Source organism: Ranitomeya imitator, chromosome 1, assembly GCF_032444005.1.
Source record: "Ranitomeya imitator isolate aRanImi1 chromosome 1, aRanImi1.pri, whole genome shotgun sequence".
NCBI lineage: Eukaryota > Metazoa > Chordata > Amphibia > Anura > Dendrobatidae > Ranitomeya > Ranitomeya imitator.
The window spans coordinates 243,330,046-243,356,330 of record NC_091282.1 but is presented as its reverse complement, the minus strand read 5'-3'; the positions used below and the strand labels follow the sequence as shown (position 1 = coordinate 243,356,330).

The window sequence follows — 26,285 nt, the reverse complement described above, 5'->3', positions numbered from 1 at the left end:
TGGTTCACCAAGATAGATCTTCGAGGGGCGTATAATCTTGTGCGAATTAAACAGGGCGATGAATGGAAAACAGCATTTAATACGCCCGAGGGCCATTTTGAGTACCTGGTTATGCCATTCGGGCTTTCTAATGCTCCATCTGTGTTTCAGTCCTTTATGCATGACATCTTCCGAGAGTACCTGGATAGATTCATGATTGTATATTTGGATGACATTTTGGTCTTTTCGGATGATTGGGAGTCTCATGTGAAGCAGGTCAGAATGGTGTTCCAGGTCCTTCGTGCGAATTCCTTGTTTGTGAAGGGGTCAAAGTGTCTCTTTGGAGTTCAGAAGGTTTCATTTTTGGGTTTCATTTTTTCCCCTTCTACTATCGAGATGGACCCTGTTAAAGTTCAGGCCATTTATGATTGGACTCAGCCAACATCTGTGAAGAGCCTGCAGAAGTTCCTGGGCTTTGCTAATTTTTACCGTCGCTTCATCGCTAATTTTTCTAGTATTGCTAAACCGTTGACTGATTTGACCAAGAAAGGTGCTGATGTGGTCAATTGGTCCTCTGCGGCTGTAGAGGCTTTTCAGGAGTTGAAGCATCATTTTTCTTCTGCCTCTGTGTTGTGCCAGCCAGATGTTTCGCTCCCATTTCAGGTCGAGGTTGATGCTTCTGAGATTGGAGCAGGGGCTGTTTTGTCGCAAAGAAGTTCTGATGGCTCGGTGATGAAATCATGTGCCTTCTTTTCTAGAAAATTCTCGCCTGCTGAGCGCAATTATGATGTTGGCAATCGAGAGTTGTTGGCCATGAAGTGGGCATTCAAGGAGTGGCGACATTGGCTTGAAGGAGCTAAACATCGCGTGGTGGTCTTGACGGATTACAAGAATTTGACTTATCTCGAGTCTGCCAAACGGTTGAATCCTAGACAGGCTCGATGGTCGCTCTTTTTCTCCCGTTTTGATTTTGTGGTTTCATACCTTACGGGATCTAAGAATGTGAAGGCTGATGCCCTGTCAAGGAGTTTTGTGCCTGACTCTCCGGGTGTTCCGGAGCCGGTGGGTATTCTTAAAGAGGTGGTAATTTTGTCTGCCATCTCCCCTGATTTGCGGCGCGTGCTGCAGAAGTTTCAGGCTGATAGACCTGACCGTTGTCCTACGGAGAAACTGTTTGTCCCTGATAGATGGACTAGTAGAGTTATCTCTGAGGTTCATTGTTCGGTGTTGGCTGGTCATCCTGGAATCTTTGGTACCAGAGATTTGGTGGCTAGATCCTTTTGGTGGCCTTCTTTGTCACGGGATGTGCGTTCTTTTGTGCAGTCCTGTGGGACTTGTGCTCGGGCTAAGCCCTGCTGTTCTCATGCCAGTGGGTTGCTTTTGCCCTTGCCGGTCCCGAAGAGGCCCTGGACGCATATTTCCATGGATTTTATTTCTGATCTCCCTGTTTCTTAAAGGATGTCGGTCATTTGGGTGGTTTGTGATCGCTTCTCTAAGATGGTCCATTTGGTACCCTTGTCTAAATTGCCTTCCTCCTCTGATTTGGTGCCATTGTTTTCCCAGCATGTGGTTCGTTTGCATGGCATTCCAGAGAACATCGTCTCGGACAGAGGTTCCCAGTTTGTTTCGAGGTTTTGGCAGTCCTTTTGTGCTAAGATGGGCATTGATTTGTCTTTTTCTTCGGCTTTCCATCCTCAGACTAATGGCCAAACCGAACGAACTAATCAGACTTTGGAAACATATCTGAGATGCTTTGTTTCTGCTAATCAGGATGATTGCCTTTGGCTGAGTTCGCCCTTAATAATCGGGCCAGCTCGGCTACTTTAGTCTCTCCTTTTTTCTGTAATTCTGGTTTCCATCCTCGTTTCTCTTCAGGGCAGGTTGAGCCTACGGACTGTCCTGGTGTGGATACGGTGGTGGCAGGTTGCAGCAGATTTGGACTCATGTGGTGGACAATTTGACATTGTCCCAGGAGAAGGCTCAACGTTTCGCTAACCGCCGGCGCTGTGTTGGTCCCTGACTTCGTGTTGGGGATTTGGTTCGGTTGTCATTTCGTCATGTTCCTATGAAGGCTTCCTCTCCTAAGTTTAAGCCTCGTTTCATTGGGCCATATAAGATTTCTGAAGTTCTTAATCCTGTGTCATTTCGTTTGGACCTTCCAGCTTCTTTTGCCATCCATAATGTGTTCCATAGGTCGTTGTTGCGGAGATATGTGGCGCCTATGGTTCCCTCCGTTGATCCTCCTGCCCCGGTGTTGGTCGAGGGGGAGTTGGAGTATGTGGTGAAGATTTTGGATTCTCGTGTTTCGAGACGGAAACTCCAGTACCTGGTCAAGTGGAAGGGTTATGGTCAGGAAGATAATTCCTGGGTTTTTGCCTCTGATGTTCATGCTGCCGATCTAGTTCGTGCCTTTCATTTGGCTCATCCTGATCGGCCTGGGGGCTCTGGTGAGGGTTCGGTGACCCCTCCTCAAGGGGGGGTACTGTTGTGAATTCTGTTGTCGAACTCCCTCCTGTGGTCGTGAATGGTACTTCGGCGAGTTCTGTCCATGGACTCCCTCTGGTGGCTGTGAGTGAAGCTGCTGCTCCTGAGGTTCCATACACAGGTGACGTGGTTTATCCTTTGGTTGGCTGCTCTATTTAACTCCACTCAGATCGTTACTCCATGCCAGCTGTCAATGTTCCTGCATTGGTTTAGTTCGCTCTTGGATCTTTCTGGTGACCTGTCTTCTCCTGCAGAAGCTAAGTTCCTGATAGTTATTATTTGTTCATTGTTTCCTTGTCCAGCTGGTTATCATGATTTTGTCTTGCTAGCTGGAAGCTCTGGGATGCAGAGTGGCATCTGCGCACCGTTAGTCGGTGCGGAGGTCTTTTTGCACACTCTGCGTGGTCTTTTGTAGTTTTTTGTGCCGACCGCAAAGTTACCTTTCCTATCCTCTCTCTGTTTAGTAAGTCTGGCCTCCCTTTGCTGAAACCTGTTTCATTTCTGTGTTTGTGACTTTCATCTTTACTCACAGTCAATATATGTGGGGGTCTGCCTTTTCCTTTGGGGAATTTCTCTGAGGCAAGGTAGGCTTTATTTTCTATCTCTAGGGCTAGCTAGCTCTTAGGCTGTGAAGAGGCGTCTAGGAAAAGTCAGGAACGCTCCACGGCTATTTCTAGTTGTTGTGATAGGATTAGGGCCTGCGGTCAGCAGAGCTCCCACATCCCAGAGCTTGTCCTGTGTGAGTTTAACTATCAGGTCGTGCCGGGTGCTCCTAACCACCAGGTCCATAACAGCTGTGTGTTTGGGAACATTGTCTTGCTGAAATGTCCACCCTTGTTTCATCTTCAGATGGCTACAAATTTTGAAGAATGTCTCAGTACATTTGTCCATTCATTCTTCCTTCAATTACTGTATTTTTCAATTATAAGACACACTTTTTCCCCAAAAAGTTTGGGGGGCAAAATAGGGGTGCATCTTATAATGCGGATATACCTTACGGGCTGCAATGGAGCAGGGTCCCAGGGTCGCTGCTGGAGGAGGCAAGAGGGGAGCTATACTGCAGGCTGCAGGGGGTGTTCGGATGTGCGGAGCGCTGCTGCGGGTGTTCAGTGGTGCGGGGGCTCCTCCGACATTTTGTGAAAGCCCAGAGCCCCCGCACTTACAATGGTTTACTATGCTGTGGGCTCTGGGAAAATGGCTGCCAGGGCAGCACATGCGCATATGGAGATCTCGTCACCAAGATGTTGGGAGATGAGATCTCCAGCAGCGATCCTGGGACCCTGCTCCACGCAGCCACCACCCCCGGTAAGTAATAAGAGGCATAGATTATAAGAAGCACCATTTTATTAAAAGTTTTTTTCTTATTTTTCTCCTCAAAATTTGGGGTGCGTCTCATAATCCACAAAATACGGTACATAAAGTTTGCCAGTGTGGTATGCTAAAAAACAGCCCCCACACCATGATATTCCCACCTCCAAACTTCACTTTTGGTATGGTGTTTTTGGGGTGATATGCAGTGCCTTTTGGCCTCTAAACGTGGTGCGTATTATGGCATCCCAAGAGGTCTATTTTCGCCTCATCTGACCAGACTATATTCTTACAGCATTTATCATGCTTGTCTAAATGTTGTTGAGCAAACTGTAAATGCACTTGAACATGCTTTTTGTTTAGCAATTGAGTCTTGCTTGGTGAGCGTGCATACAAGCCATGAAGGTTAAATGCATTACTTATAATTTTCTTTGAAAAAATTCCGGGTCTTTCTGTAGTGCGCCCCAGGTTGATTATTCTTTTTACGCCTCTGTCTGAAAGCTTGCAGGTAGCACCTAGTTTTGGACTATTCATGGTGGAATCATGGTTTTTTTTCACTTCTGAATTATGGCCCTAACAGTGCTTACTGGAATATTCAGTAGTTTAACCCCTTTACCCCCAAGGGTGGTTTGCACGTTAATGACCGGGCCAATTTTTACATTTCTGACCACTGTCCCTTTATGAGGTTATAACTCTGGAACGCTTCAACGGATCCCGGTGATTCTGACATTGTTTTCTCGTGACATATTGTACTTCATGATAGTGGTAAAAATTTATTTGATATTACCTGCGTTTATTTGTGGAAAAAACGGAAATTTGGCGAAATCTTTGAAAATTTCGCAATTTTTCAAATTTAAATTTTTATGCCCTTAAATCACAGAGATATGTCACACAAAATACTTAATAAGTAACATTTTACTTTACATCAGCACAATTTTGGAAACAAATTTTTTTTTTTGTTAGGGAGTTGTAAGGGTTAAAAGTTGACCAGCAATTTCTCATTTTTACACCATTTTTTTTTTAGGGACCACGTCACATTTGAAGTCATTTTGAGGGGTCTATATGATAGAAAACACCCGATTGTGACACCATTCTAAAAACTGCACCCCTCAAGGTGCTAAAAACCACATTCAAGAAGTTTAGTAACCCTTCAGGTGTTTCACAGGAAATTTTGGAATGTTTAAAAAAAATGAACATTCAACTTTTTTTTCACAAAAAATTTATTTCAGCTCCAATTTGTTTTATTTTACCAAGGGTAACAGGACAAAATGGACCCCAAAAGTTGTACAATTTGTCCTGAGTACGCTGATACCCCATATGTGGGGGGGAACCACTGTTTGGGCGCATGGCAGAGTTCGGAAGGGAAAAGTTGTTGTGCAATTTGTCCTGAGTACGCTGATACCCCATATGTGGGGGGGAACCACCGTTTTGGCGCATGGCAGAGCTTGGAAGGGAAGGAGCGCCATTTTGAATGCAGACTTAGATGGATTGGTCTGCAGGCGTCACGTTGCATTTGCAGAGCACCGTATGTACCTAAACAGTAGAAACCCCCCACAAGTGACCCCATATTGGAACCTAGACCCCCCAATGAACTTATATATTTCCCCCAAGGAAATATATTTACTTAGCAAATTGGTGACGTGTTCAATATTTATTTCACACGCTGTAAATGGAACTGATTTTTAGTCACAAGATTCTGCCCTCTGGGAATATTGCAAAAAGATGCAACCTCACAATTGACATGTTATATGCATCTCCTAGGACACATTTGTTAAACTCTAGCGGCCAAATCTGTAACGCAGGGTGAGTATATTTGCCCAAGACACCGGGCGAGTCCCCCAATTACGGTATATTTGGTCCGCGAAGCCAGGCAGGTCCCCTCTGTATATTTGTATTATATTTTGTATCCAGTCCTGGCATTGCACTTTCAACTATATCGACATCTAATGCCAATACAGTAGAAAGCAATGATTGGAAAAGGAACGTCAGCTGACGACCCCTCTCCCATCATTACCCCTCTGCGTCTGACGTCTCATCACAGTGCACACGATGACGTCATTACAACGCGCCCACTGCGCCACGAGTATCTGAAGACACGATGTAAAGACCAGGGTCATCATAGCGTGCATTTGGAGGAGTTTACTGTAGGGGTATCTCACTGTGTTTGTGGGCACTTTTGTTCTCATCATACTTTATTATCTGTATTATTCAAGGTTTTTTATCCTTTTTTATTATATATTTAAATTAGACCATATGCTTTTATACTGTTCGTACATATATTATTCCTATTTTTTAATCTAAATCTATTACGGTAATTAAAATGTGCTTTGTTCTTGGGACAACCCCATTAAGTTTTTCCATATGAAAAAGTTCATCGTTTTACTTGATAGGGAAAAACTTCCTCAGTTGTAGAATTTTTTTTTAATAAATATTGAATTTGGCCCGCAACTTTGTGCAGGCTTTTAATTTTGACCCTTTGTGTATTAGAGTTTGACGTCCCTGATCTAGGACCTCCTATTCTCCTATCACCCTCAGGTCCCACCTGCCTTCTGACCTTGGTAGAGTGATCTGTACTACTGATTTATTTTTCAATGTTGTGATCCCTGATGTTGGAGAAAAGTTGGGTCTGGAGCTGGGGATATATAGGTATTACAATATTGATTTTGTATTTATTTAGATATTACAGTGTTTATGGTTTTATATTGAATTGAGGTGTCCTGTATGTGTTGAATATACAACAGAGTACACCATGAATCCATAAAGTATCTTTCTGTATTTGATTTGTTGTATACTCTTCAGCTGGCAGTTCAATAAAACAAGATTAAAAAAAAAGGATTAGGAATTTTTTATGTTATTGTTTGCGGCCCATAGTCTATTAACGGTGGTCTTTTTCCTAGGCAAGGAGCGCAGTGTTTACAAGCTCTTATACATTCAGCTTGTAAGCACTACCAAATACCGGATACTGTTAGCTCCTAATCCTGGGCAGCTTTAGTGCAATTATGCTCCTACGATGCTGCAGAGGCAAAGCTCACTTTTGCTTTTAGCATCAGGGAGCACAGAATTTAGGTCCACAGAGCAACTATACTGGCCAGCTACAACGTCACTACACTCCTCCTATCCGGAGAGACAAAGCTGCCACTCAGGGCTGGACTGGCCATCTGGCAATTCTGGCAAATGCTAGAAGGGCCTGTCTGGTCGTGGGCCGCCTTTTCTGCTACATTGTTAGCGGAATCTGCATCCAAAAAACGACCATACTGTTTGTTAACAGTTGTGATGGAGCACAAAGTTGCAGGTGTCCCCTCTGTCTGCAACCTGCAGGAGGCCAGCACCTACATTGGACATTAGCGGTGCAATGACATCACTGCATCACGCTGTCAGCCAGCATCCATTGCAAGAAAGGATACAAGAGGAGTCAGACGCTGCGGAGGATGAGGATGAGTACGGGGATTTTTTTTTTTTTTGGGACGTTGTGGAGAACCATCACACTATATAGGGTGCTGTGAGTTGGACCATCATAGTATATAAGGGGCTGTGAGGTGGACCACCATACTATATATTGTACTGCTGGGGGGCCCATCATACTATATGGGGGGCTGTTGGGGGTACCATCATACTACATAGGAGCTGTGAGGTGGAACATCATCTTATATAGGAGCTGTGAGGTAACATAGTAACATAGTTAGTAAGGCCGAAAAAAGACATTTGTCCATCCAGTTCAGCCTATATTCCATCATAATAAATCCCCAGATCTACGTCCTTCTACAGAACCTAATAATTGTATGATACAATATTGTTCTGCTCCAGGAAGACATCCAGGCCTCTCTTGAACCCCTCGACTGAGTTCGCCATCACCACCTCCTCAGGCAAGCAATTCTAGATTCTCACTGCCCTAACAGTAAAGAATCCTCTTCTATGTTGGTGGAAAAACCTTCTCTCCTCCAGACGCAAAGAATGCCCCCTTGTGCCCGTCACCTTCCTTGGTATAAACAGATCCTCAGCGAGATATTTGTATTGTCCCCTTATATACTTATACATGGTTATTAGATCGCCCCTCAGTCGTCTTTTTTCTAGACTAAATAATCCTAATTTCGCTAATCTATCTGGGTATTGTAGTTCTCCCATCCCCTTTATTAATTTTGTTGCCCTCCTTTGTACTCTCTCTAGTTCCATTATATCCTTCATGAGCACCGGTGCCCAAAACTGGACACAGTACTCCATGTGCGGTCTAACTAGGGATTTGTACAGAGGCAGTATAATGCTCTCATCATGTGTATCCAGACCTCTTTTAATGCACCCCATGATCCTGTTTGCCTTGGCAGCTGCTGCCTGGCACTGGCTGCTCCAGGTAAGTTTATCATTAACTAGGATCCCCAAGTCCTTCTCCCTGTCAGATTTACCCAGTGGTTTCCCATTCAGTGTGTAATGGTGATATTGATTCCTTCTTCCCATGTGTATAACCTTACATTTATCATTGTTAAACCTCATCTGCCACCTTTCAGCCCAAGTTTCCAACTTATCCAGATCCATCTGTAGCAGAATACTATCTTCTCTTGTATTAACTGCTTTACATTGTTTTGTATCATCTGCAAATATCGATATTTTACTGTGTAAACCTTCTACCAGATCATTAATGAATATGTTGAAGAGAACAGGTCCCAATACTGACCCCTGCGGTACCCCACTGGTCACAGCGACCCAGTTAGAGACTATACCATTTATAACCACCCTCTGCTTTCTATCACTAAGCCAGTTACTAATCCATTTACACACATTTTCCCCCAGACCAAGCATTCTCATTTTGTGTACCAACCTCTTGTGCGGCACGGTATCAAACGCTTTGGAAAAATCGAGATATACCACGTCCAATGACTCACCGTGGTCCAGCCTATAGCTTACCTCTTCATAAAAACTGATTAGATTGGTTTGACAGGAGCGATTTCTCATAAACCCATGCTGATATGGAGTTAAACAGTTATTCTCATTGAGATAATCCAGAATAACATCCCTCAGAAACCCTTCAAATATTTTACCAACAATAGAGGTTAGACTTACTGGCCTATAATTTCCAGGTTCACTTTTAGAGCCCTTTTTGAATATTGGCACCACATTTGCTATGCGCCAGTCCTGCGGAACAGATCCTGTCGCTATAGAGTCCCTAAAAATAAGAAATAATGGTTTATCTATTACATTACTGTACCATCATACTGTATGGGAGGGTGTTGCGGGGATTTGGGGGACCATCATACTATATAGGGAGCTATTGGAGGGATCATCAAACTGTATGGGGAGACTATGAGGTGGACCATCGTACTATATACTGGGCTGTGATGTGAAACATGATACTAAACGGGGGGTCTTTAGGGGTACCATCATACTATATAGGGGACTGTTGGAGGGAGCATCATACCATATGAGGGACTGTGAGGCGGACCATCATACTATATAGGGGGCTGAGGTGAAACATGATACTAAATGGGGGGTCGCTGGGGTTCCATCATAATATATAGTGGGCCTAGAGGTGTATCATCATACTATATAGGGGACTGTTGGAGGGAACATTATACTATATGGGGACTGTCAGGTGGACCATCATAGTATACAGGGGGGCTGTGATGTGGACCATCTAACTATATACGGGACTCTGTGGGAGATCATCATACAGTATTGGGGCTTTGGGGGATCTTCATAGTGTATGGGGGATCTATCATATTTTGTGGGGTGGCTATCTTACTGTGTGGTGTGGCTGTGGTGGACATTATACTGTCGGGAGGTCTATGGGTTATGTTATACTATGTTGGGGGTTGTTGGTGACTCATACTGTATGGGATGGTTATGGAGGACATCATACTGTATGGAGGTTGTGGGGCCCTCATATAATATATGGGGCTTTGGTGGACATCACAATTTATATAGAGGCCTGTGGTGGACATCATACTGTGTGTGGGTCTGTGGTGCCTCTCATACTGTATATTGGGGGCTGTGGTGGATGCCATACCGTATGGGAGGCTGTGGTGACAATCTTACTGTGTGGGGTGCTGTGGGGTCATCATACTTTATAGGGGCATAATACTCTATGGAGAGTGGTATCATAGTAAGTGAAACCACTTAGGGGTTTCATTAGCTGCAAAATAACTGTCTTAGTGCTACAATACATTTTGTTCTCCATTTCTTAAAATGTTGGGAGATCTGCTCTTTGACTGTGATGTGATAGGACTTTTTCTATGGGGCGTCTGTTATTTCCATGTATGCTTCTGCTCAGGAGCATTATAACAATAAAGAGCCATTATTATAAGGAGGCACAATGGAGGGATCATTATTATGGGGAATCTAGAAGTCATTATTTTTAACCCCTTAACGACCAGGGGTATTTTTGGTTTTGCATTTTCATTGTTTGCTCCCCTTCTTCCCAGAGCCATAACTTTTAGATTTTTTGGTCAAAATGGCCACGTGAGGGCTTGTTTTTTGCGGGACGAGTTGTACTTTTGCACGACACCATTGGTTTTACCATGTCGTGTAACAGAAAATGGGAAATAAATTCCAAGTGCAGTGAAATTGCAAAAAAGTGCAATCCCACACTTGTTTTTTTGTTTGGCTTTTTTGCTAGGTTCACTAGCACTGGTGTAAAAACTGAGGTCACCATTATACGGTCACTGCATGGTGGTAATATCAGGCTTAGTACAGTGGATTTGGTTAAAGCAGTTGTCCAAGCCTGACGTTACAGTCTGCAGTGACTCTATGTGACTGAGGACTTCTGAGTCATCACAGACCTCGCTGTAAGGATTCTCTGGCTTCGGCGTCGGGAACTGGTGATCATGTGCAGTGGTGTAACTTACATAGCACGGGCACTAAAGCAAATGTCTAATGGAGCCCCCAATTGTTGCAAGACTTTAATAGCATTGGTCTTTTTATATAAGCCAAAGGGACTTTTAGGGCCCCCTAGGCTCCAGGGCCGGGTGCAATTACCGGTACCACCCTCTCACCTACTGCAGTTGCGCTTGGTCATGTGACTGCATGTATGAGATTTTCATCTCACTAGACGTGCTCGGACTCAGAAGTCTGAAGTTACATAGACTTTAACCTGAACACCTTTAATGATCAGTATGGTGGTATTGTTAACACTGTATATGCTGGTGATATTGGTTGTGGTTTGTTGGTATTTGTCTGTAATATTGCAATGTTATTATTTTGATATTATAATTATTGAATCTGATACAGCGATATTATAGGTAATATTAGAAATATTGGTCTTGTAGTAAATCTTTCTTTCCTCCAGGCAGGGTAATATTAGTAATATATCCCCATCTGGTGCTCGGGGGCGAGGACAACATGGGCCTGTGTGATCTCAGATGCCAGGGCTGAATTTCAGTCCCAGTCCGTCCCTGCTGCCGCTACTTGTATCACTGGAGAGCGCACAGTTTCGACCGGCAGTGTTACAACGCCACTCATCTGAACTGTCAATCAAGCAGGAAACCAGGATCCTTACAGAGAACTTGCCACCACCCCTGACATGCCTGTTTTAATAAGTTCTTGCTCGAAAATATTTTCCTAGAATTCTGCATTATGCTCCTCTGGTATTCCTTATAGAAAGTTATGCAGCTGCACATGTTCCAATGAGGCCACAATAAAGAGATAGAAGAAAACATTCTCAAATATGTTGTTTCATGGTTAACACCAATAGTTACTAATACTGAAATGTCAAGATTGGTGACATCTTTAAAGGGAACCCGTCACCACTAAAATGGAGACCAATCTGCAGGCACCATATTATAGAGCAGGGGGAGGTGAATTGATTAATATATAGTTTTGTGAGAAGGGATTCAGTATAATCAGTGTTTTTCATCATTTATTTCAAACTTTATATCAAATTTGGTATATTTTTGCTCTGTCTGTGCATCAGGAAACGGAACTCCTTCAGCTATGAGGTGACAAAGGTTTGTGATGTAAGTTACGCCAGCTTTCTGCCGTACAGTTCAGTACATTTTTGTGCAGTGGTTGACCTGTCCTCTTGTAGAAAAGTGTCAGAGTCGGATCAAAAGGTAAAAAGTTTTTGAGCAGATACCCCTTGTGCTAAATTTTGCCACTTTTACAGATCCAGCCAATAAACAAATGGTTCTTTGGTCTAGGAAAAAAAAAATAATCTTAGGCTCCGTTCTCACGGCAGTATTTTGGTCAGTATTTCACATCAGTATCTGTAAGTCTAAACCAGGAGTGGGCGATAATACAGAAGTGGTGCATATGTTTCTATTATACTTTTCTTCAGATTGTTCCACTCCTGATTTTGACTTACAAATACTGAGGTAAAATACTGACCAAATACTGCTAGTGTGCACATGGCCTTAGACAAATCTTTTCAGTTATAAAAATTAGGTCTCTGATGATCTCTGACCTAAGGTTGCTATAAGCATACAATATATATATAGGGGTCATTTAATTTATTATATTGCTATATTCATTTATATAGACCCTATTTTTAAAAAATCTCACTCCCATCCCCCCATTGAGTTGAAACGTTTCTTATGAAGTACTAAGGTTTATGCTACCTCTATGGTCCCCCTAAAATGGCCCTGGTATGAGGCCTAGTTAGTAGAGTTAATTATTGTATCCATGTGATTTTGGAGTTTAAAGTGCATGCTGTAAACAGCAATAAGCCGTTATGACCTCTGTATAAATTGGCAGACTTCTTGTGGTTGATGTTTAAACCAGTGTGTGTTGTAGTCCTGCTACTAAAAGTATATAGACAAATTGTTAATGTAAGTGCACCTGGAAGATGGAGACAAAGGGGATATTTAACCAGCTAAATCCACCAGAATTGTGGTGTAATTTGCACCAAAAACTGTCTTTCATGACTTTCACCATTTATGATGGTGCTTTTTGCGTGACACAATAGCCCTGATTCATCAAAGTGTTTACACAAGAAATCTGGCATAACACATGCCAAATGTTTACGTAACGCGAGGTGGGGGTAGGACACCCCCTTGTCTACTTCATGACAAGCTGTGGTGTACAGGGGTGCATTAAGAGTAGCCAGGGAATTTAGACAGTGTGTGTGTTCCCCAGGAACCCGATGTATGACGTGACATGTCACATGCCCCCCTGGTAGATCATGTGATAGGTCATGTGAGTAACACACTGGTGCTCTGTGGCACATCCGTACACAGAAAACAACAGAGATGGCGCTATACAAAATAGGGTAGGGGGGGAGTGGCCACATGACAGACTGTGACTATTTTGTAGGCCGAAATTCATTCTCAATATTAACAAAAAAATACTATTAATAATTGTATGACTTAATATTGGATATAAATTCAGCCGTGGTGTAGTCCCCCCAAAAATACTATGAACTCATAAAGGACTAAAATATAACTTTTACTAAATCTATTAAAATAATTAACAAAAAGTGCAAGATGCAGACCAACAAACAAACAAACATGTGTGGGCTGCGCTGTGGATTTTTACTTATAGCATCTCAACAAAACCAACGCAACTACCACTACAACCTAACAATTCACATAGGTTGCCCCTCAGTAGAATACCCCTGAATTGGGGATATAAGTACCACTAGATACTAGAACATAAATCACATAGTTTTGGTGATAATACTACACAGCAATCCCAAAACAAAAGGTACTTTCTAATAAAATATAGTTTATTATACAGAAATAAAACATACATAGACATCAAGTGACAAAAAATATATAAACACAAAATCACAAAAATTCACAAAAAAAGGGTACAAAAGACCATTAAAAAGAGGGACATATCCATAGGAGAACCACTAAATACTATGATGCTGCGGTGCTGTAAAGTAAAGAGAGGCAAAATACCTCACTAATAGAAAAAGGTCATAGTCTAGTATGGCCCATATGTAGTATCATGTGTTCCTGTCTAAGTTTTTAGACCATCCTATATTGTACAAGTGACACATATGGTACTCTAAGGGGAGAAGCCCCTATGACTAAAGTGGTAAGTGCCGATATCGGCATAAAAAGATGCTAGTTACCCGCAGTATGCAGTGTAGTCTCTCCTCGGCGTCCCTCTGCCCCAACGCGCGTTTCACTGACGGCTTCTTCAGGAGGCCACTTTAGTCATAGGGGCTTCTCCCCTTAGAGTACCATATGTGTCACTTGTACTTTACAGCACCGCAGCATCATAGTATTTAGTGGTTCTCCTATGGATATGTCCCTCTTTTTAATGGTCTTTTGTACCCTTTTTTTGTGAATTTTTGTGATTTTGTGTTTATATATTTTTTGTCACTTGATGTCTATGTATGTTTTATTTCTGTATAATAAACTATATTTTATTAGAAAGTACCTTTTGTTTTGGGATTGCTGTGTAGTATTATCACCAAAACTATGTGATTTATGTTACCACTACAACCTCACTAATAATCTGAGCATCCGTGGAAGCAGACTGGAGGATATACTACGCTCTCACAACGGGCCTGTGGTCCCCCTCTATGTCCGCACTTTACAGGGTTAACGCCTTTTCCAATAACACTGAAAACCTCTATATTAAGTGCTCAGGACTGGGGTTTACATTGATGGATACTCTGTTACACCGCATAACGGCATATAAACTGTACCTTTTGCGTGTTTGCCTAACAAGTATGCATATCCATAAATCTGACTGGAAAAATGTACAGAACGGTCTCACCCGCCCGGAACCGTGTATCATATCCTCATTCGGTTCTCCTCATGGCAGTGGACTTATTCCCCTCCTCTCCCGACATGTTTCGGTAATCCTCATCAGGGGGTGACGTTGGGGTTCATCTCATATGTGTTATTCAGCCGACGCTGACATCCGTGTGCGTGCTGTTCACTTGTACATCAGTCTATTTCAAAGCGCGCCTTGTATGTCGACATCCGGTCTGTGTGACGCGTACTGCCGCTCACCTGACCGGATGTGAAGTAGTAGAAACATATCAGCTGTCCGCAGCTTCGGACTGCTGGGTGCCGCGCCTCCTCAGGAGCACAGAGTGTGTACTGCGCCTGCGCTCCATGGTCGGCACAGCGCATTGCCTCATGTTGCCCAACCTAGAAGTGCCGGAGTCGAGTGCAATGCATCTGTTTTTTTTTTTTAAAAGGGGGCGTGTATCTTAGATGCTATTACTCAGTAAGCACTCACCTACACAAAGCCCTCAATATACCACCATTCTTATGTGCAGATTTACACCGTTTACGGTAAGACACTGTCGTATTATCCAAGGAGGGACAAACTATGACATAAGTACATAGAGTGCAGATCCTGTTAAATGTTCATACCGGGGACACAGTAGAGTGAAATGTCAGTACTATTAGAACATGAGTTGAACTCACTGCAGTATGAAATCCATATATTGTGGATAGCGATGGATATTACTCCTCAGGAGAATAGGAAGCATAGAAATTAAAGGTAAAGAGTGGAAAACAGAAACCCCAAATAGAAAAGCCTGCCGTTACCCTAGGGTGCCCTATTCTCACTCCTCCCTGCCTGTCGCGGAGGTTGGCACCCTAGGACCTGGGCAGTGGCGCCCCCACTCATTGGCGGCTATCCCTAGCTAGTCCTTTATGAGTTCATAGACTTAATATTGGGCAGAATTAAGTTTGCTGACACCCCTATATACATTATGACCCACCACATAGCTCCCTACATACAATATCATCCCCCACATAACCCCTTCAATCAGCAATCAACCTATGGGCACCTTATACATGTAAACCATAACGAAAAAAACCTTAGAAAATTCTCTGGTTAGTTACTTTAAAAATCTAATACATAAAGACATACATGCACACACATCTGCACAGAAAAACAGCGATATAAAAAAGCAGAAATGAAGGGAAATTGGAACAAGTTTTTTCCTCCACGCTTTACTTCTAATGATGAGCGAGTATACTTGTTACTCGGGTTTTAATGAGCACGCTCGGGTGATCTCCGAGTATTTGTTAGTGCTCGGAGATTTCTTTTTCGTAGCCTCAGCTGCATGATTTACGGCTGCTGGACAGCCTGATACATGTGAGGATTCCCTAGCAACCTGGCAACCCCCACATGTATTCAGGCTGGCTAGCAGCCGTAAATCATGCAGCTGCGTGTACAAAAACGAAATCTCCGAGCACTAACAAATACTCGGAGACCACCCGAGCAACGAGTATACTGGCTCATCACAATTCCCTTCCTGACAGCGGAAGTTGGCACCCTAAGATGTAATGGTATGGCGCCTCGTCGACTGCCCCTATGTAGCCCTACCACTTCTCTGATTGACCTGGCATCCTCTATAGGTGATCAGATAACATGTAATGAACATATATAAATACATACAATATAGATACTAATGGGCTGAGGGGTATATACAGTATATATCATCAATATTTTTCAACAATCTGACCAGAAAAAAACCCTAACCAAGTCCAAGAAGAAACATATATATGATATCCTGGTCAAACAAAGAATAAGAATCCCTTAGTCTTTTTCAGTAGGCTCCATAATCATGGGGAAGATTACTGACTTGACAGATGTCCAGAAGGCAGTCATTGACACACTCCACAAGGAGGGTAAACCACAAAAGGTCATTGCTAAAGAAGCTGGCTGTTCACAGATTGCTGTATTCACGCATATTAATGGTAGGTTGAGTGGAAGGAAAAAGTGTGGTAGAAAAAGGTGCACAAGCAACCGGGATAACCACAGCCTTCAAAGGATTGTTAAGAAAAGAGCATTCAAAATTTTGGGGGAGAGTCACAAGGAGTGAACTGCTGCTGGAGTCATGGCTTCAAGAGCCACCACACACAGACATATCCAGGACATGGGCTACAAGCGTCGCATTCCTTGTATCAAGCCACTCATGAGCAATAGACAACGCCAGAAGCGTAAATTTTGCATTTCATTTGGAAATCAAGGTCCCAGAGTCTAGAGCAAGAGTGGGGAGGCACACAATCCAAACTGTTTGAGGTCTAGTGCGACCTTTCCACAATCAGTGATGGTTTGGGGAGCCATGTCATCTGCTGGTGTAAGTCCACTGTGTTTTATCAAGACCAAAATCAGCGCAGCCATCTACCAGGAAATTTTAGAGCACTTCATGCTTCCCTCTGCCGACAAGCTTTTTGGAGATGGAAATTTCATTCTACAGCAGGACTTGGCACCTGTCCACACTGCCAAAAGTACCAATACCTAGTTTACAAACAATAGTATCACTGTGCTTGATTGGCCACCGAACTCGCTTGACCTTAACCCAATAGAGAAACTATGGGGTATTGTCAAGAGGAAGATGAGACACCAGACCCAACAATGCAGGTGAGCTGAAGGCTGCTATCAAAGCAACCTGGGTTTCCATAACACCTCAGCAGTGCCACAGGCTGATCGCCTCCATGCCACGCCGCATTGATGCAAAGGGAGCCCTGACCAAGTATTCACTGCATTTACTGAACATACATTTCAGTAGGCCAACATTTCGGATTTTAACCCCTTACTGACATCGGATGTATTAGTACGCCGATGTCAGTATCCCCTGCTTTGATGTGGGCTTCGGCGGTAAGCCCACATTATTCCAGGGACATGTCAGCTGTTTAAAACATGTGCCTGCAATAGCTGATCTGAACATTGCCTCTATGTAGCAGAGGCGATCGAGTTGTGCCAGTTTCTAGTCTCCTATGGAGACTATTGAAGCATGGCAAAAGTAAAAAAAAAAAGATTTTACAAATATAAAAAAATAAATATAAAAGTTAAAATCAATATACAGTGTGAGCCCTCACGTAGCCTCCTGTATACAGTGTGAGCCGTCACATAGCCTCCCGTATACAGTATGAGCCCTCACATAGCCTCCTATATGCTGTATGAGCCTGCACATAGCCTCCTGTATACAGTGTAAGTCCCCATATAGCCTCGTATATACAGTACGAGTCCGCACATCCCATACACATATTAATTAAAAAAATAAGATTTACTCACCTCGCTCATGTTTCTCTGGCGCTCTGCTCTGGTCCCTGAGGCTTCACTTCTACTGGCCAGCGTGTATATGCTAGCGCAATAACGTCATCTCGCTGGTACGTCACAGCAGAGGTAATGGGAGCTTACCTAGAGCTGCGCTGCCATTCTGCATCGTCGGCAGAGCCAGGAAAACTCCCTACCTGCATTATAATGAGGGCAATCTGGCGATAATCCACCCAGAGGTTCAGGCCCTGGGCGGTACTCCAGATTGCCCTCATTCTAATCCGCCTATGGTGGTGTACCTTACACCAGTCCATCCAGCATTTGCAAGTGAAAAAGGAGTTGAAGACAGGAAAAAGCCAATTTTTTTAATTTGCTCCAAATTCAAGAATTTCATTCTCTAATTTTGATTAACTTAGTGCCAAAAATGGCAACTTATACCAGAAGAATAAAAAGGAAAATTACTTAAAAAAACCCTCTCAAATGATGAATCGAGGCTTATGTGTTTAACATGACGGTTCTCTTTAATCTGCTTAGATCAGCAAAGTTAACTGGACATTAATATTATGTCGATAAGTTATGCTAATACATGTTCTGGCTTGTATGGTTTCCTGAGTGCCATTAACATGTTTTGCCTTTCAGGAACTATGCCTTTTAATGATAGCAGTGATGATTGCTTTGTCTGCATTTGGTTGAAGCTGAACTGGTAGGAGCACTCGTCCCCTATTATCGGCTAATTTAAACACGATGACAATCACCAGTCGAACCAGTATAATTCTTGTTTGTTGGGTTTGTTGATATTTATTGAGTCTTAAAAATCATTCTTCTCAGCAGACCATTGTCCAGTGTAAGCAATAGATGTGCTACTGATAACATGGTAAACTATGGGCACAGAACAATCCTATTAGCAATCATTCTGTGGACATAAAATTCTGGTCAGCCTGTCTAGACAGGTCAGTAAGTCACCACCAATTGTCATAGAAGTAATTGATCTGAGATTGTCTGAGGGACTGGATCAGCTGGTGTACAGGCACCATACGTAAGGGTCTCTGGTAATGTGTGTAGTGTTGTGCTATTATACATGCTTCATACTAGGGTATTGAAGTGTGTAATGTGCCGAGAGAGGAGTGTAGTGTGATGTGTATCAGCAAAATTGTGATCTGTGGAGAATTCTTGGAGTCTACTAGGGCTCACCACTGCTGAGGTGGAGTCCTTGGGTGACTTGCTTTGTGGTTCCGGACCACTTCCAGGTTCCATCCAAGTTCTCGGCTTCACTGGCCACTGACCAGCTCCAACACAACAGGTGTATTCTGTTCGAAAGGTATGGACCACTTTGGGAGTGCTTATTAACAGAGGTTAGAGGCATTATTATCTCAACAGCAATGATGACCAAAGTCAGTGTCTGAGCCAAGCCTTGAGGGTAAGTTATGGTGAGTTGCTTTATAATCACCAAGCTTTCATTCCAGCAGGCTATAACTGCTAAGAATCGTGACCATGCACTGTAACCTCCGAGCTAAATGCTTCTGTTTTTAAATATTACACTCTGTGCTCGCTTGGAATAAAGTTTCAGTGGCATACTTTTGAACTACGCCTGCCACATTTGTATGCTCCAGCGGGTCACCATCATAGGGTCAATGGCTATATGCCCCAAACTCATCCTCTTGCATAATCTCAAGTGTTCCTTCTTCTTGCTAACCCTGGAAATGAGTGGAATCAAGGAGTAGAAATAAATAACAGATTGAATGGGCTGCAAAACCTGAATTCCCAGGCATAAAATATTTTTTTTTTCTCCACAGAGGTACTTAAAGGGAACCTGTCAGCAGGATTGTGCTCAGTAAACTACACACTGTGTCAGGTTGGTGCTGTTATACTGATTAAAATGATACCTTTCTTGATGAAATTCATTTTGTGGTTGTTGTTTAATCTTTATTTGTAGTTTGCAGTTAATGAGATTCTCGTGCTGCGGGACGGCCTGTGGAGGGGTCTTCATGTGGTGCTCTACTTGCATATTCATCTGTATGGCTTATGACAGATCACTGATCCCTCACTGACCTGCCCTCTATTTTATATAATGCATATAATTTTGCGGGCTAAGAAAAAAAAAAGTTAATTCAGCAAAATGGCGATAGATGCTACTGTGCAAGCGCCGCTGGTGGCGCCATTTTGTTATAGGGAATTATTTTTGACTGCAGCAAAATGGTGGCGGCACTTGCGCAGTAGCATCTATCGGCAAGTGATAGATGCTGCTGTGCATGCACCCCCGGCGCCATTTTGCTAAAGTTACTTTTTTTTTCTAAGTCCACAATATTCTATGCAGTATGTAAAATAGGGGGCAGGTCATTAAGGGATCAGTGACCTGTCAGAAGCCATACAAGTGAATATGTAAGCAGAGCACCACATAAAGACCCCCACAGGCCGCCAAGGAGCACGAGCATATCATTAGCTGCAAATACAGATTAAACAACAACCACAAGACGGATTTCATCAACCAAGGTATAATTTTAATCAGCATAATGGCACCGACCTGACACTCTCTGTAGTTTACTCAGCACAATCCTGCTGACAGGTTCACTTTAAAGAAGCACTTACTTGATTTTTTTTTTTCACTAAACATGTGTATATGTAGTGTGTGTTAGTATACTCACCTATCACCTCCATCTCCTGTATACAGCGCTGGTCTGCTCCTTTTCTGAATGCCGTCACCAGTGTTCACTCTCTCGAGAATTTCCGGATCACTCTGTGCTCCATGTGTGACCCTGAAGTCTCTTTTGCAATGTAAGCCTATGAAGCCTCATTCTGACACTCCAAAGACTTACATTGTAAATGTCACTTTTATGCCATGCAGAGCTCAGCGTCACCCAGAGAGTCTGAAGAGTCGATATGTCCATAGGTGGATTATAGTGAGAGCAATCTGGGCTACCACCTGAGGCCCTGGGGGGCCCATGGCCAGATTGTCCTCATTATGTTTTGTGCGCTGCCATCAGTGGTGCACATATCCTGGCTGGAAGCTTTATTGTCGCAGAATGGCAGCGCAGCTCAAAGGGAGCTCCAATCACCTATGCTGTGACCTGCCAGCGAGATGAAGTCATCAGCTGGCGCCAGAAGCACCAGCATGTAGTTGTCATCAGCGAGTACAATTGGAGCCTTGGAGATCGGAAAAGAGCGCCGGGGGAACGGGACCGAGGTGAGTATGTGTTTTTTCTTTTTTGTTTTTTTTATATTTTGTGTGAGATGTGTGGCTATGTGTTTACTGTAGATAAGTTGCTATGTGGAGGGTCATCTTGCATATAGAAAGTTATGTGGGGCTCATACTGTGTATATAGGGGCTCATACTGTATATATGAGGCTATATGGGACTCATACTGTATCTAAGCCCACAACAGCTATTTGCGGGCTCATACTGTATATAGGGGGTTGTGTGGGGGCTCATACTGTATATAGAGAGCTATGTAAGGGCTCATGTGGGAGCTTATTCTGCATATAGGGAGCTATGTGGTGGCACATATTGTATATAGGACGATATGAGAGGGCTCATACTGTATATAACGGCTATGTGGGTACTCATACTGTGTATAGGGAGTTATGTATGTGCTCATACTGTATATTGGGGCTATCTGATGGCTTTACCAATTCAGCTTTCCCCTTGCGCATGCACTTCCCACACTATGTGCGCATATAATGTAAGTTGCTGTTGAGAATTCACCCTCGTACATATAGAACGCTGGCGTTTTGAAAAAAGTCAAAGTTTGTCCAATGCGCACAAGCCCCACAAATTACGGGACATACATCAGGAACGACTAGGTTAGCTAGGCTGCATGCGCCCCACATATCACGGCGCATATTCCAATCATAGACACAGTAGAAAGTGGTTTCAAGAAAGTCCCTAATAAATCTATGTATATCACACATCATACTGTGCAAATTAATACAAAAAAGTGCACCGTACCTATATTAAATTATAAGAGATTCCCTATACTACATTTGTGCATGCGCTAGACATAATGGATTCTCTCATTGTACTTTATCTGCCGTGTTATGAGTTAACATCATGTCACAAGAACATGAAAAAAGTTTTTGCTCCTCATGCATTTTAAACTATTGTCAAAATTGTACCTCAATCAATTCTTAAAATATGCCTATAAGCCCGTGCCGTAGATAACATGATATTATTTTGCATACTTTTTGTTTTAATCAATGAAGTATATCCATATTACAAAATACTGTATTTACCCAGGAGAGTCAGCTTGGAAAAGATATATAAAATAGAGGATAAAAATCCAAGCAGGTCGTATGAAGCAAGAGCAAATAAGGGTAAGTGAATTAAATACAGCATATGGTGATATAAGATGCCCAATATAGGAAGCTCTTTTCAAGAAGAGCAAATATAGCTGACCTAGTCGTTCCTGATGAATGTCCTGTAGTTTGTGGGGCGCGTGCGCAAGGGGAAAGCTGAATTGGTAAAGCTTACATGGATAACCGAATATGATGTCTTGCGCATGCGCCGTGTGCAGGACACCGATCTTTTGGCCGTTTCGTCTCTCCTTGCTGCTGACCACCTGGTATGGATTTAAGTATCATTATATGGGAATATTTATAGATGAGCTTTTCAATTCAAAGACACACTTACCTTAAGAAAGACACGGTGGTAGTTGATACGCGTGGGTCCATGTCTCCTTTACAGCCGGTGCCATACATATGGGTTTGAACATTATCGTTTAAACTGCTGATTCCCTGAATTTTTTCCCATGATGTGCCTTATTTTGTCTTTTTGTGACCTCCTTTTTTCTTGAAACTGTTTGAGGTAATTTTTATCTCATTGTGCTGACAGCATATATTTTGATCATTTGGCTTTACCTTTTGGTCATGTATATATCTGCCTTCTATGTGATCATGACACAATAGATGTATTATCAGCACTATTAAGGCTTTGGAGTTATATCCATGATTGAGATCATGTATGCTTAATCGTATTTATTTATGTATGAATTTTTTATTATTGATTGTGTTATTGTTGTTATCAGGCTGTTAGGGACATTTATTATTGAACATATGTATTTTTTGGATCAATTGGGGAAATCCTTGTTTGGATGCTTTTTAAGTGTTTTTAATTTTTTGTTAGCTCTCTAATTAAAGTTTGTTAATATTTGGTGATCCCTTGGTTGTGTGCATATATTCCTTTTCTTTCTATGTATGTAATTTAATAGATATGCACTTAAGTGATCCCGTTCCAAGTATTGTTTTTTGATGGTGCCCACCTATATTTACTTACTTTTGAGGCTATGTAGGGGCTCATACTGTATATAGAGGTATGTCAGCATACTTAAAACGAACCTCCTAGGAACCTTGAGTACTGCAGTAATTCTTTTGTAACCTTGGCCAGATCTGTGTCTTGCCACAATTCCGTCTCTGAGCTCCTTGGCCAGTTCCTTTGACCTCATGATTCTGATTTGGTCTGACATGTACTGTGAGTGGTGAGGTCTTATATACACTGTGTGCTGAATTATTAGGCAAGTTGTATTTTGATCACATGATACTTTTTATACATGGTGTCCTACTCCAAGCTGTTCAGGCTTGAGAGCCAACTACCAATTAAGTAAATCAGGTGATGTTCACCTCTGTAATGAGGAGGGGTGTTGTCTAATGACATCAAAACCCTATATAAGGTGTGCTTAATTATTAGCCAATTTCCTTTCCTTTGACAAAATAAGAGATTTGACGGGCTCTGAAAAGTCAAAAATTGCTAGATGTTTTGCATAGGCATGCAGCATTCTTGAAATTGCCAAACTTTTGAAGCGTGATCACCGAACAATCAAGCGTTTCATGGCTAATAGCCAACAGGGTCACAAGAAGCATGTTGGGCAAAAAATAAAATAGCAAAATAACTGCCAATGAATTGAGGAAAATCAAGCGTGAAGCTGCCAAGATACCATTTGCCACCATTTTTACCATATTTCAGAGCTGCAACATTACTGGAGTAACAAAAAACACAAGGTGTGCAATACTCAGGGACATGGCCAAGGAAGGCTGAAAAACGACCACCTTTGAATAAGAAACATAAGATAAAACGTCAAGACTGGGCCAAGAAATATCTTAAGACTGACTTTTCAAAGGTTTTATGGACTGATGAAATGAGAGTGACTCTTGATGGGCCAGATGGATGGGCCAGAGGCTGGATCAGTAAAGGGCAGAGTGCTCCACTCCGACTCAGACTCCAGCAAGGTGGAGGTGGAGTACTGGTATGGGCTGCTATCATCAAAGATGAACTTGTGGGACCTTTTCGGCTTGAGGATGGACTGAAGCTCAACTCCCAGACCTACTGCCAGTTTCTGGAAGACAACTTCTTCAAGCAGTGGCACAGGAAGAAGTCCGTATCGTTCAAGAAAAAAAAATGACTTTCATGCAAGACAATGCTCCATCACATGCCTCCAACTACTCCACAGCGTGGCTGGCCAGTAAAGGTCTCAAAGAAGAAAAAATAATGACATGGCCCACTTGTTCACGTGATCTGAACCCCATAGAGAACCTGTGGTCCCTCATAAAATGTGAAATCTACAGGGAGGGAAAACAGTAGACCTCTCGGAACAGTGTCTGGGAGGCTGTGGTGGCTTCTGCACGCAATGTTGATCGTAAACAAATCAAGCAACTGACAGAATCTATGGATGGAAGACTGTTGAGTGTCATCTTAAAGAAAGGTGGCTATATTGGTCACTAATTTTGGGGGGTTTTGTTTTTGCATGTCAGAAATGTTTATTTCTAAATTTTGTGCAGTTATATTGGTTTACCTGGTGAAAATAAGTGAGATGGGAATATATTTGTTTTTTATTAAGTTGCCTAATAATTCTGCACAGTAATAGTTACCTGCACAAACATATATCCTCCTAAGATAGCCAAAATCTAAAAAAAACACACTCCAACTTCCAGAAATATTAAGCTTTGATATTTATGAGTCTTTTGGGTTGATTGAGAACATAGTTGTTGATGAATAATAAAAATAATCCTCTAAAATACAACTTGCCTAATAATTCTGCACACAGTGTAGACAGATGTGTGTCTTTCCAAATCAAGTCCTATCAGTTTAATTAAACACAGCTAGACTCCAATGAAGCAGTAGAACCATCTCAAGGAGGATCACAAGGAAATGGACAGCATGTGACTTAAATATGAGTGTCTGAGCAAACGGGCTGAATACTTATGAAGTTACGAAATGGCTGCAATGAAACAGAGTGAAAAATTTAAAGCTAACATATTAAACACCTTCTTCTCCACGGTATTCACGGTGGAAAATGAAATGCTAGGTGAAATCCCAAGAAACAATGAAAACCCTATATTAAGGGTCACCAATCTAACCCAAGAAGAGGTGCGAAACCGGCTAAATAAGATCAAAATAGATAAATCTCCGGGTCCGGATGGCATACACCCACGAGTACTAAGAGAACTAAGTAATGTAATAGATAAACCATTATTTCTTATTTTTAGGGACTCTATAGCGACGGGGTCTGTTCCGCAGGACTGGCGCATAGCAAATGTGGTGCCAATATTCAATAAGGGCTCTAAAAGTGAACCTGGAAATTATAGGCCAGTAAGTCTAACCTCTATTGTTGGTAAAATATTTGAAGGGTTTCTGAGGGATGTTATTCTGGATTATCTCAATGAGAATAACTGTTTAACTCCATATCAGCATGGGTTTATGAGAAATCGCTCCTGTCAAACCAATCTAATCAGTTTTTATGAAGAGGTAAGCTATAGGCTGGACAACGGTGAGTCATTGGATGTGATATATCTCGATTTTTCCAAAGCGTTTGATACCGTGCCGCACAAGAGGTTGGTACACAAAATGAGAATGCTTGGTCTGGGGGAAAATGTGTGTAAATGGGTTAGTAACTGGCTTAATGATAGAAAGCAGAGGGTGGTTATAAATGGTATAGTCTCTAACTGGGTCGCTGTGACCAGTGGGGTACCGCAGGGGTCGGTATTGGGACCTGTTCTCTTCAACATATTCATTAATGATCTGGTAGAAGGTTTACACAGTAAAATATCGATATTTGCAGATGATACAAAACTATGTAAAGCAGTTAATACAAGAGAAGATAGTATTCTGCTACAGATGGATCTGGATAGGTTGGAAACTTGGGCTGAAAGGTGGCAGATGAGGTTTAGCAATGATAAATGTAAGGTTATACACATGGGAAGAAGGAATCAATATAACCATTACACACTGAACGGGAAACCACTGGGTAAAGCTGACAGGGAGAAGGACTTGGGGATCCTAGTTAATGATAAACTTACCTGGAGCAGCCAGTGCCAGGCAGCAGCTGCCAAGGCAAATAGGATCATGGGGTGCATTAAAAGAGGTCTGGATACACATGATGAGAGCATTATACTGCCTCTGTACAAATCCCTAGTTAGACCGCACATGGAGTACTGAGTCCAGTTTTGGGCACCGGTGCTCAGGAAGGATATAATGGAACTAGAGAGAGTACAAAGGAGGGCAACAAAATTAATAAAGGGGATGGGAGAACTACAATACCTAGATAGATTAGCGAAATTAGGATTATTTAGTCTAGAAAAACGACGACTGAGGGGCGATCTAATAACCATGTATAAGTATATAAGGG

At 42.4% G+C, this 26,285-nt stretch overlaps 1 protein-coding gene across 1 annotated transcript in view; it reads left to right on the top strand.

Annotated features, from left to right (window-relative positions):
* ERP29 (endoplasmic reticulum protein 29) overlaps positions 1-26,285 on the top strand; it is a 50,492-nt gene that overhangs the window by 4,219 nt on the left and 19,988 nt on the right. The window lies entirely within an intron of this gene.